Source organism: Vulpes lagopus, chromosome 1 (genome assembly GCF_018345385.1).
Source record: "Vulpes lagopus strain Blue_001 chromosome 1, ASM1834538v1, whole genome shotgun sequence".
Lineage (NCBI taxonomy): Eukaryota > Metazoa > Chordata > Mammalia > Carnivora > Canidae > Vulpes > Vulpes lagopus.
The window spans coordinates 174,348,401-174,360,888 of NC_054824.1; the positions used below are offsets into that span (position 1 = coordinate 174,348,401).

Below are 12,488 nucleotides of genomic sequence, written 5' to 3' on the forward strand. Positions count from 1 at the left end.
AGTTAATTTTATGTGTCAAATTGGCTAGGTTACGGTGTCCAGTTGTTTAGTCAAACTAAACAGACTGAACCAGTCTAAATGTTGCTGTGAAGATGGTTTTTAGATGTGATTAACATTTAAATCAGCAGACTTTGAGTAAAGCAGATTACCCTCAATAATGTGAGTGGGCCTCATCCAATCAGTTGAAAGCCTAAAGTGCAAAAAAAAAAGTTTTCCCAAAGAAAAAAGAAATTCTGTCTCAGGACTGCAGGGGGGAAACCCTGCCCGAGTTTCCAGCTGGATTTTGGACTCAAGACTACAATGCCAACTCTATCCTGAATTTCCCACCTGACAGCCTGCTCTGTAGACTTGCCAGACCCCACGATCCTGTGAGCTAATTCCTTAAAATAGTCTTTTAATCTCTTTATCTATCATCTATCTGTCTATCTAATATCTATCTGTCTATCTATCTATCTATCTATCTATCTATCTATCTATCATCTATCATCATCTCTATCCTGTTGGTTCTGTTTCTCTGGAGAACACTGACTAATCCAATATACCATTTAAGTAAAATTGGAGTAAGTTTATTGGACAAAACATGCTCTTGACCTCCCAGAAGAGAACTGGGTTTGGGGCCGGGTTTGCTGGAGACAACAAAAGGACTGAAGAGCCAATCACTTTGTGGTTATTGCCTACATAATACCAGATAACCTATTTGATAAATACATACATTACTTTTACTGGTCAATCTGGTTAGAATAAGTCCCTGGAATTTGTCAATTAAATGCATTTTTTGATATCTGAAGACTGTGGAAGTGCTGAGTGGCTATTATGGGAATGGACTGAATCACCCCAGCAAGGCTTGGCTTTTGGAAATATCAAGCAGCAGTTCTCACTGTGACTTTGTAATGTATATCTTCTTAAGGTTTGTACCATGCAAATGCTTTAAAAGACAAAATTAAATAAAAAGCATCTAAGAGGCCCTTTAGCTTGTACCCACTTGCCCCAAATGTCTCACATTACTAGTTAGTTATGAAAGGGGCACAAATGTGGTAGGAGAGGGGCCCAAACCCCTCAGATATCACCTTTGTCATCTTTCTGATACCCACCCCCTTCATGAAGTCAATGTATAAAATCGGTATTTATTGATGGTTGATAATGTACAAGTGCCTGACTCAGCTCTACCCCTGCCGTAAAAAAATACCATAGACTGTGCCTTAAACAACACTTAATTATTTTCTGGAGACTAGGAAGTCCACAGTCAAGATTTATTTTGAGGGGTTTCTTCCTGGCTTACAGACAGCCACCTATTTTGCTGTGTCCTCACGTGGCCTTTCAGTGCATGATTGTGGAGAGAAAAACTCCATCCTTATGATCTCATTTAACCTTAATTACCTCCTAAAACCCTGTCTCCAAATACAGTCCCATTGGGAGTCAGGGCTTTAACACATGAATTTATGGGGGTAGGGACACAATTCAGTCCATGACAACAAGACACTTGTTTTGTACTCAAGACATTTCTTTATTGGGTACACTCCTGGAGACTGCAGTATTATAGGGGGTACTGGACAAGAGAACAAATGCTATACCATGAAGCAGAGTGAGATAATTGTTACAAGCCAGGGTCAACAGGACTGTAAGGAATGGAGTGGTTGCATACAGCTGGGTGATCAGGAGAAGCACCCAAAGAAGGAGTCCTTGTATTAGACACTAAAAGGAGGAGGGACTTTGGCTAGTGACAGGATGGAGATGATTGGCAGAGTGAAGATTGGCATAAGACAAGCAGCAGGAGAAGAACACAGGATGGAAATGGTCAGGGAAAACAAGTTGTTCCAGATTGTCTGGAGTTCACTTAAGTGTGGCAGGGATTGTAGTAAGAAAGGTAGACTGAGGTCAGAGAACACAGGGACCAACATTCCAAGGGACTTATTGGAAGGGTATTGGTGAGTCACCAAAAACTTTTGCCCAGGGAGGTGCTGGTTATTTTATAAACTTCCTGTTACTGCTACTGAACACACTGCTTGAAACATCTTTACTGGAAAAGTCTGATTTTACCATTAAGAAACTGATTCCTTCAAAATTGGGCCATTCCCTTTCCAGATGGAATCTCGCCCTCTCACAGAAACATGTCTGTGGGGGTAACCTGACAGGGGCTGGGCAGACAGTCAGGGGCAGGAAGTGGTAAGGCTCTTGAATGAAGGAGTTTTCTCAAATGAATAGCAGAAAGGATGTTGCAGTGCGTTTTCCTGTTGGGGAAGTTTAATTCTTCACGGTTTGCTTGGCTGTCAGAACGCTTCACATTTTTATTTGTGAACATACATGGTGATCATCCTTAAGACAAAAAAATCTGATGGCAGGTCCCTCGATGCCCTTGTTCAGAGCAGATGTTGCAATCAGAGCTGGGCTTTCAATTCTCACCTCTGAGATGTTGCAAATTGCATTAAGAAGCATCTCTCCTGGTCTTCATGTTTTACATATAACTTAGTAAGGTAATGTTGGGGAAAGGGGTTGAGATAGACAAACTTAACAGATTTGTAGATCACTAAGACAGAGCCATCATCTGTACTGATGTAATTACTCACAGCTCATGTGACCATCAAAATATGTCAACTCAACAGGGGAATCGAAAAAAAAAAAGATACATGCTCAGTTCATCAATATGGTACAGTTTTGCAGACCCAGAAGGTTCAGAAAAATTTAAAAATTACTTTGTGTGTGTGTGTGTGTAGTGGGAGGGCAGAAATAAAGAGATGGCGGAAGCAGAGAGGGGCAGCCCAAAGAGTGTCTTCCCTTAGAAAATGGTAGGGCTCAGAGGATTAGGGATCCCGAGCTGGGGAAGTGGGAAATGAAGTTCTCTTGTCCTGCTTCTCTTCATGATGAGTTCTTCTCTCCGGCATCCCTGATGTGGGGCCATCTCACCTCTCCTTGAACCCTTCCCCAGGCTGAAGTTCGAACATTCCAACTTGTTGTTTGGACTCTGTTGGACATAACCTAAGTCTGCATGGCAGGGTGAAAATTGGATAAACAGCCATGCTGACTCCAGGGAGATTTTTTTTTTTTTTTTATGCAAACATCTGTTTCTTGAATTTGGCCAAGGTAAGGCCTAGGGGAAGGCGGAATTTCGATCGATGAAATAAGATCAAGAAGATGCTGCCTCATTTTTTTTTTTTTTTCCTGTTTCGGGGAGTATAAACCCTGTCTCCTTCCAGCATTACAGAGGGAGGAAGCCCTTTCCAAATTTCCCCTGATATTGGCTTTATGTCCAATTCTAGTTTAGATGAGATCATGTGGTAGCTTTTTCTGGTACTTTGTTGTACTACAGATGTAACCTTCATTGAAAGAAATCCCATGCATGCATATAAAAATATGAATTTAGAGTAAAAATAAATAGAGCAATCAAAAAATAATTATGATGCACTTCCCCTGTGCCCAGCACTGGGCAAGACACTAAACCATATTACAAGTTTGGAGGAATGAACCCTCCCACATAGGCAACCCAGAGCTTCAAGAGGGAATTGAAGTGATAAAAAACAATGAAATACAATCTACGATTCGGTACTAAATTGTAAGGGACTAATGTTAGTAGCTGTGGTTGCCTGTAATAGGAGAAGACAGGGTGGGCCGCCCAAGCTGGAGAAGGCTTCAAAAGGGAAGCTTGAATTATGCAGGATCTTTAAGGGGCTGAGAAGCTCTGAACAGGCGGAGCCCAGGAGAGGATCATTTCCGCGGGAGGAAATTTCAGGAGCTGGCGAAGTCAATTATCCTGTCAGTTGATTGTCTGCTGGCTAAGAGCTAATTGGGTAGGACATGGTTACCCTCATTTACCAATGGGGAGAAGAAACTGGGTGACAGATAAATAACAACACCAACAATAACTAATACTCATTTAGCATTTACTATGTTGCAGGAACTGTTCTAGGCACTTTGTGTGTTTTGAATTATGTATGGCTTATAACAAGCCCAATGTTGTCCAGCCTTCGGTACTTAGGCCAGCATGGATCAAAGGGTCAGCATGGGTGGTCATAGCTTTGTAGAGGGATGGCTGGAAGTGTGGTCGCAGGGACCTCTCCCCAGGCTCTGAGTTCTCTTTAGGCTATCCTGGCCAGAGGATAATAGGTAGGTACTTCTCTTATTCCTTCTTTAGACATGATGAAACTGAAGCACAGAGAAATTAAGAGACTAGCCCAAGGTCACACAGGCAGTAAGTGGCTGAGCTGGGATGAAACCCAAGCCTCTCCAGTTCCAATCCCACAGTCTAAGATGCTAAATAAAGAAGGAGAGCAGAAGCATGGTGAGCAAAATAATATTGACCTTGCAGGATGGATGGGGTGCCACATGGGGGAGAGGTTGCATATAAGGGGGAAGGGGGGGGCAGATAAGCACTGTTTCACTCTCAAATAATTGTTTCTGTGAACTTGTGAGAGCCCATAATGAATTTAAGGTGTGAGTCTGAACACCAACATTCAGGCTTTGCAAAAGATTTCGGGACACCAGTGTTATATAAGGTACGCACTGAGCCCTTCCAGTAAAGAAGAAAACTTATCAGAACGTTGGTCTCAAGATTCCCCACCCATTCAGTCTTCAGGGATAGGGCCGCTGGAGAAGAGACACACAAAAGCAAACCCATGCCACCTTACCTCCATGCAGGTTCTTCGCTTACTTGTTATTAATTTTAAAACATTCCTTAGGTCTCTAAATTTACCTTGTACATGGGTTTTGGTCCCTGCAATCCAGTGAAGACATAGGATCGTATGGGCCCTCTTTGTATCTCGTGATAGAACAACCAACCAACCAGCCAATCAACCAACCAACTAACCAACCAACCAACCTAATTGGGAAAAAAAAAAATCAATGATGTCAGGTTGGTACTCAGAACTGGCTAACAGGCTACATGAGGAAAAGAGAGAAAGTGATGTAGTCAGAGGGGATCCAGGCCAGTTTTTCCTTATCCAAATGCCCTTCCTTTTACAGATACCATATTGCTAAAATTCCCTTAGTAATGATTCATTTCTTTGGGCCTCTTTTCCGTAATAAAGCCAACAAATCTTCCAATGGAAAAAAACACCTAGCCCCATAGTTTTAAACAGCATCTTAAACAGAACAATTTATTTTTCTTAAATGAATTCTTGTTTCTTTAATTTTTAAAATATTTTATTTATTTATTTGAGAGAGGAAGTGAGCGAGCAAGTGAGCATGAGCAGGGGGAGGGGCAGAGGGAAAGGGAGAAGCAGGCTCCCCACTGAGCAGGGAGCCTGATGTGGAGCTAGATCCCAGGCCCCTGGATCATGACCTGAGCTGAAGGCAGATGCTTAACTGACTGAGCCACCCAGGCATCCCTTAAATGAATTCTTAATCATAAACTTGAAATACAAAAGATGAGCTAGTCTGGGGAAATCAGGTGCCAGAAAGAAGTGGGGAGTTCCTCTGGCTGGCTTAGCCCCTGCCTTATCCTCCATGATAGCCCCTGAGGCACCACCTTGGTGTCGTGGACTGTGGAACTTCATATGAAATCCTTCATGCACCTTGTTCAGGACACAAGCAATGGCCTACCCAACTAACCAATGGCTTAGCCAAATCAGGTTTCATTTTTCTCACAAAAATAAAGGTCTGAAGGGATTGAGCTGCCAGTTTGGGTTCAGTGGCTCAGAGATCTCAGAGCAAATGTCTTTGTGATTTTCTTGCCTTTTTTTTTTTTTTTGCTTGCTTGGTTTGGTTTGGTTGTTGTTGCTGTTTTTGGCTCATGATCTAAAGAAAAGGTGGTTACTTTGGCTCCAGCCATCACCCATTTGCTCAGGGCAGGAAGAAGATGGTAGGGCAGTGCCAGCCATATCTGTTCCTTAAAATCAAGAAACTAAAGGCTTTCCTGAAAACTTCCAGTAGACTTCTGTTGAGGTAGTTTTGGCCTGAACATGGCCTCTCTAAGATGCAAAAGATTCTGGGAAAAGAAATATTTAATTAGCCCCATTGCCACTAGAATATTGGGGTCCTATTGTCAAGGAAGAATACAGGTGTGGCTATTGAACCAGTGGTGTGAGCCGCAGCCTGGCTGTACTCTTTATGAACTTCATGAAGGAAAAGGTGAGACTTGAAAGTTTTGTTGTAGAAATTGCACAAAAAAAAAAAAAAAAAACTTATACTGGGGAACTAGTGACTTCCCTTTGAATGGGAGCAAGCAAGTTTAGTTCCCTGTAGGTTGTTGATGGAGAAAGGGTACTAAGAGGAGTAAAGAAAGTGATAGAGAAGCATTGAAGATAAATTATTGGCAATATGTGGGGCACTCCATGCAATTTGGATTGAATGTAATAATTTATCAAGTAGGATATCAGATATTCTGGAACAATGAGCCTAATAACTTCTTTAAAAATATAGTATTTTTTTAAATATACTATTTTGTTTCAAGTGTAAGCGGTTGTTGGGTTGCTCAACCAGATACATTTACTTGATTTTTAAAAAAGATCTTATTTATTTATTCATCACACACACACACACACACACACACACACACAGAGGCAGAGACAGAGACAGAGGCAGAGGGAAAAGCAGGCTCCTTTCGAGGAGCCTGATGTGGGACTCGATCCTAGGACCTGGGGATCACGACCTGAGCCAAAGGCAGATGCTCAACCACTGAGCCAACCAGGTGCCCTGATACATTCACCTGATTATCCAGAAAATTGCTTTGTGGAGGCACAACTGAACTTATTAGTGAATGAAAGAATGGAGGTAAATGTCAGTAAAACAGGTTTCAGAATGCACACTCACACACACTCACACACACAGCAATAAAGAAAAAGACCAGTATGGGGTGCTTACTCTATCAATAACTTTCTGCTAAAAAGTGAATTTTGCTTCCAGGTCTCTCCCATCCTGCTAAGCAGATAATCAGGGGACGGTTTATCATATCTGTTTTGGGGTAGAGCTATGAAACATTTTCAGTGGAGAGCATGAGTGAGCAGGGACTTGCCCTGAAAAACAGAACAAAAAGAAATTATTAATCATGTTTCCCTTTGTATATTTACTGTTTTGCTTCTGAAGGGGGTATTAGTCCACTAAGAGATATGCCAGATGGGTAATCAATGTGATTTTAAATTTTTATAGAGATAGAACAGAGCTGCAGCTTGGTTTTTTTTTTTTTTTAGAAGGTACTTTAGCTCTGCGCATTTAAAAACAAACATCTTCGCATTAGAAGGTTACTGTCTTCCATGCGATGATGTTGAATATGTTCTTAAATCCTTTTATTTTTTAAAAACTGGCCTGATGGAATAGAAGAGCTGAAAGGCCTACCAAATGGACAAGCAAAGCTAACCCGCAGAGATGGAAACTGGGGTCCCCTGCAAGGAACGGCTGAGAGCTTTATTTAATCGTAATCATTATTATATCAAATGAACAAACAGATCATAAATTTCACTTCCCTTTCCTTGCTTCGCAGTCAAGGGAGATTTACTTTGTTCTTGCAATTCTTGGGCTAGAAGGAAATTGAAAGGAAGCACTTTCTGAATCTCTTATTTAAGCAAAGCAAGTGAGATCTTCAGCTAAAGTGGCTGCTTGGCCAAGGAGACAGGCTTGGGAATGAGATCACCTTATGGGACCAGGCAGCAGAGCCGACGCCCCAAAGGACAGTGTTTTTAAAACTGTGGGTCCTAAAAAAAAATAATAAAAAAAAATAAAACTGTGGGTCCTGACACATTAGGGAACCATGAAATCAATTAAGAAGGTTCTGACTGCTTGTTATTTCTTAATCCGATAGAGTTGCACAGAAGAGAACAATGTTGAATAAAAAATATAAATGTGAGTCACATGTAAGGATATGCATTATTTATGGAATTTTTGTTCTGATAATAAATGTGTGTCCTCATATAAATCATATTTCTTTACATGGGTCACAGTCAAAATAGTTTGGAGAATACTGTGGCAGGGTTAAGTGTAAGAGGACAGCTGTCCTTTAGCTGACAACCTCAGCTGGAAGGGACGGGGGTGATGGAGTGTCTGGGGTCCTCATGTCCCTGTGAACACCTGCCAGGGCTAGTAACACAGTTAGCTGTGGGTGTGTGCTTTCCCAGGATTCTCACACACATATTCTTCCACACGAAATTGAGAACATTTTTGCCAAGTTACCCATCCAGAAACACTATTGGGAATTTGATTGGGATTGCATTACATTTATAACAGAACCTGGGAGAGAATTGACATCTTTACTTAGTCGAATCTGCTAACCCAACTGTGTGGGGCCTTGTCCGCACTTATTCTAGTCTTTTCCTGTATCCCTTGACTCTGTTTATGTTATGTTATGTAATTTTATTTATTTATTTATTTATTTATTTATTTATTTATTTATTTATTTATTTAATTTTTACAAACGCTCTTCATTTTTTACTTGTTGGCTCCCATGTATCTGGGATATTTTTGTTCCCTTATGAATATACATATGTATTTTTCTGTCCTGATACCATTTTCTTTTCTTTTTCTTCAAATGTACTGACCTCTCCAGCTCATTGAACTTGTGGATATCTTGCATGCATTCCTGCTTCTGCTCATGCTGTTCCATTGTGCAGAAAGCCTTTCCCCACACTGCCTGAGGAATGTCTGCACCCCTAGCAGAGCTGTCTCTCAGGAGGCCTGCTGCAATAACCCACTAATGAGTCTCTCAGTGTCTCCTCTTACCCGACTGCTGTTCGCCACATAGCCATTGGGTTGGTCTTTGAAAATATAAATCAAGATCCTGTCACTTTCACTTTCCTCTCTAAGACATCTGCTGGCTTTTATTGCCTTTGCAAACATCCAAACGCCGTTCAAGACCCTCAAGGCTTCCCATGATGTGGCTCCTGCCCACTTCTCCGACCTCATCCCCTGGACTTTTCCTCGTCATTCGTGATGCTTCAGCCACACTAGCTTTGCTTTAGGCCCTCACATTCTAAGCTCGTGCTTCCTTTGGCACCTTGGCTGTTGCCTATTCCTGTGATTCCAGGATGCTCCTGCTCCTGACGTTCATGTGGCTAGATCCTCTGGTCATGTAGGCACCATATACATTTTTAACTTTTGATTTTGAGAGGCCTTTTCTGAACCCCAATAGTAAATGGCACTCTCCACACATCTACTCTCTATGTATCATCTTCTTTTTAAAAGACTCTTTAGTATCTGTGATTTTCTTATTTCCTTTCTTTATTATCTGTTTCCCACTTCCCCACCTGCCACCTCACACAAGAATGAAAACTTCTCTTGAGTGGAGACTTTATCAGTGATGGCTATCTCTCCAGCTCCACAAAGGCACTAAATAAATGTTTGTTGAATTAGTGGATGGTCCTATAAAGTAGGTACTATACCAAATACAGAGCACAGAAAATATTCGGTCCTTATCTTTAGAAAGTCTACACTTGGAAGGTGACACTGAAAATTGCCTCTCACTTTTCTGAAGTCATCTTACTGTGTATATGTATGTATATAATCAGGGTTCTGTGGAAGGGAGCCCTTTAGACATTAACTATTAAGAATATATTTTAACTAGTAAGAATATGTTCATTGTTGATGACATATTGGAATTTGATTTTACAAAGTTTTGAAGACTCTCCTTATAGGTGGACCAGGAACTATGGAGAGATACCCAGATAACTAAACCAATCTCTGTCCTTAAAGGAAAATTCTTTTAGTGAGATAAAGAGACATGTAAACACATGTTAAGGCAGTGGCCTTGGACAGCACTGGGAGTGATGCTCTTGTGGTTCTAGGACATCAGGGCTATGTCTCAGCTCTCTCAGTATTATGTGAATATCCTTTGCATACTAAACCATTACCAACCAGTCCCACTTTAATTTATTTAAACTCATTTTGCAGATGCCTGGGTGGCTCAGTAGTTGAGTGTCTGCTTTCTGCTCAGGGCGTGATCCCAGGGTCAGGGATAGAGTCCCACATCAGGCTCCTTGTGAGAGCCTGCCTCTCCTCTGCCCGTGTCTCTGCCTTTCTCTCTGTGTCTCTCATGAATAAAGAAATAAAATCTTAAAAAAAAAAACTCATCTTGGAAGAATTTTTCTTTCCCTAGAAGAAGGGATGGTGATTTGATATCTAATTTGGAGGCAAACCCAGAGAATGAATGGGGTATGTTCTAAAATTAAATATAAAAAGCTTTCCACCCACTTGGTAGCAGGCCACCTTGCCTCTCACACCTCCAGTGGCTGAGGTAGACTAAGAACATGTACCTCAGCATGCTGCATGTGTACTGCCTCCTACCACCTGAGTCTGCCTGTCTGAAGAATCCTTTAGCTTTGGACTTGGATGATGTTTCTGTGTAGAGTAGTGCCAGGGTGTGGAAGGGCCAGGCATATCCTCCCCTTGGATCCTAAGTTATTTACCATACTTCCATGTAAATTAATTTTATGTTGATAAAGGCCACAGAATCTCCTCTGAAATAGAGACAGCCTATGTTGAATAAGTACAAAAAATCTCAAAGTCAAGACGTGGAGGATGGAGAGTAGAATAAACATAAAGAGAAGCTCTTCCAGACAGCATGGAGGGGCCATTAGCTCAGGGCTTCATCAGTGATTGAGGGCTCCTAGAAGCCTTGTCAATGTTAGCCTAACAAATGAATGATCCTGGATTTGAGTAGGAAGATCTGAAATGATTTTCATTTTCCGAGGAGGGATAATGAAGCTATAACACCTGGCTTACTGGAGACTATATGACAACCTGGTACTCTGGGTTATCAATGGGGTATAGTTTTCTGGCCCTGGCCCCCAGTATCACTTCTTGAGGTTCATTTCAAGATTTTTTTGCCATGAAGATGTGATTATATAAAGAGTGTCTTGAATTGCCTGTTAGGCAACTGTATTTAATGGGGGTTGGAGGGCTGCCATGTCTCCATCACAGAGGAAAAAAACAAAAACCATGGCCATGACTTTTTTCTGGGCCACAGCTTCCCACTGTGGGGTTCTGTGAATCTAACACACAGCCTCGGATGTGTCATCTGGTCTTCCCTCTTCTCAGCCATCCCTGAAGCTTGGGTGAAGAAGACTGGAGAGCTCTTCCCTGCTCTATTCCCCCCCCTCCCCAGTTCTAATATTTCCATTACCATTCTGTCAAGCAGTAGCCCAGCCAGGACTTCACAAGAAAGGGAATTCTATGAGAATGCCTGAGTTTGTGGTGGCCTCTACCTTGTCACTGCAGGCAGCTCTCTGGGCATAATTTTTACCAGACTGAGTCTATTCTGTGGTAAACCTAACTCCAAAAGCATCACTAGAAAAGTCACCTTAATGCAAATAAGAATAACCCTGGGTCCCTTGATTGTTATCTGCGGAGGGGTTTTCAAGGGTTCCCTTTGTGTGGTGGTTCCAGCATGCCCCAGGAATTTTTTGATTAGTAATTATCATGGAGCCTTCACGATATACTAGCCACACTGTGTCAAGATGGCTCAGAAGATTATCCCTCTGAAATACATTGCTTTTATAAGGCAGGTGCTGTGCTCTATAAGAAAGAGTAGAACTTAATGAAAATAATGATGTGCAAAAATCTTTGTTGAGCATCTGCCATTTTGGAATCACTTATTTGGCCCTCTACCCTCACCCTATGGTCATAGGCCCTCCGTGGTGATACACCAGTTAAACTTGTCCTGTGATAGCTTTACACTCACTGCCTACTTAACTCTTACTGTATTGTGTGCTATTATACCAGATTATCAAAATAGCCGACATACTGAACAATTCACATTAAGGTATAAATACATGTCTAGTTACAAATTTATGTGCTATCCAGGGTGATGTAAGGAAGTGTTGAATCCTTATATTATATACCTGAAACTAATATAACACCATATGTTAACTAACTGGAATTAAAATTAAAAAGATAAATACAGTAAAAATAAAAAAATAAGTGATAAATAAATAAAGTTATGTGCTATCTCTCCCATATGCCAAACCTGAAATTTTATGTAGCTCCCCAAGTGTTAATTAAGGAGAGCTGAATGATAGGAATTTCAGCTACTAAGAAAGGTGTTTTCCAGATCTGTTTTGGACATTGCTTACCTACAGTGTGTATACACAGACATTATCACTTTTACTGGTAAGCTATCCAAATCCTCTTGAAAAAGGTTAAAATTGAACTGCATAGGGTTTTCACGAATTGTCTTTGGCAAAGCTTCTAAGTGGTGATTACAGAAATTCTTGTGCAAAGTCAGAGAGACTAGACTTCAGATTTGCTAATGAGACAGCTCTGCGTCTAGCTGTGTGTGGCTGTATTTATCACCTCACACACCCGAGCCATACTCACATGGCACCAAGACAGAGAAGGAGGATTATTATTCTTACTAGTTTTCAACAACTAAAGGCAGTCAACTCTGCAACTCTGGGGTTTTATGTTTACGAGCAACAAAGCCAGATAAAGAGGATCTCTCTTTTGGCAATATTACACTAAATATGTAACTTTTGTTAATTTCAGTGTACTTTCTCTATCAAATTTTGAATTTGACCTTCTATATGTCTAAGGAAATGAGGAAAGTCCACAAGGGTTAGTTTCATGGTCAAGTT

At 41.2% G+C, this 12,488-nt stretch overlaps 1 protein-coding gene and 1 pseudogene across 27 annotated transcripts in view; both read left to right on the forward strand.

The window, feature by feature from the left end:
- The window catches only part of LOC121473001, a 29,892-nt pseudogene extending 21,041 nt beyond the window's left edge, over positions 1-8,851 (forward strand).
- LOC121491656 overlaps positions 1-12,488 on the forward strand; it is a 202,647-nt gene that overhangs the window by 169,091 nt on the left and 21,068 nt on the right. The window lies entirely within an intron of this gene.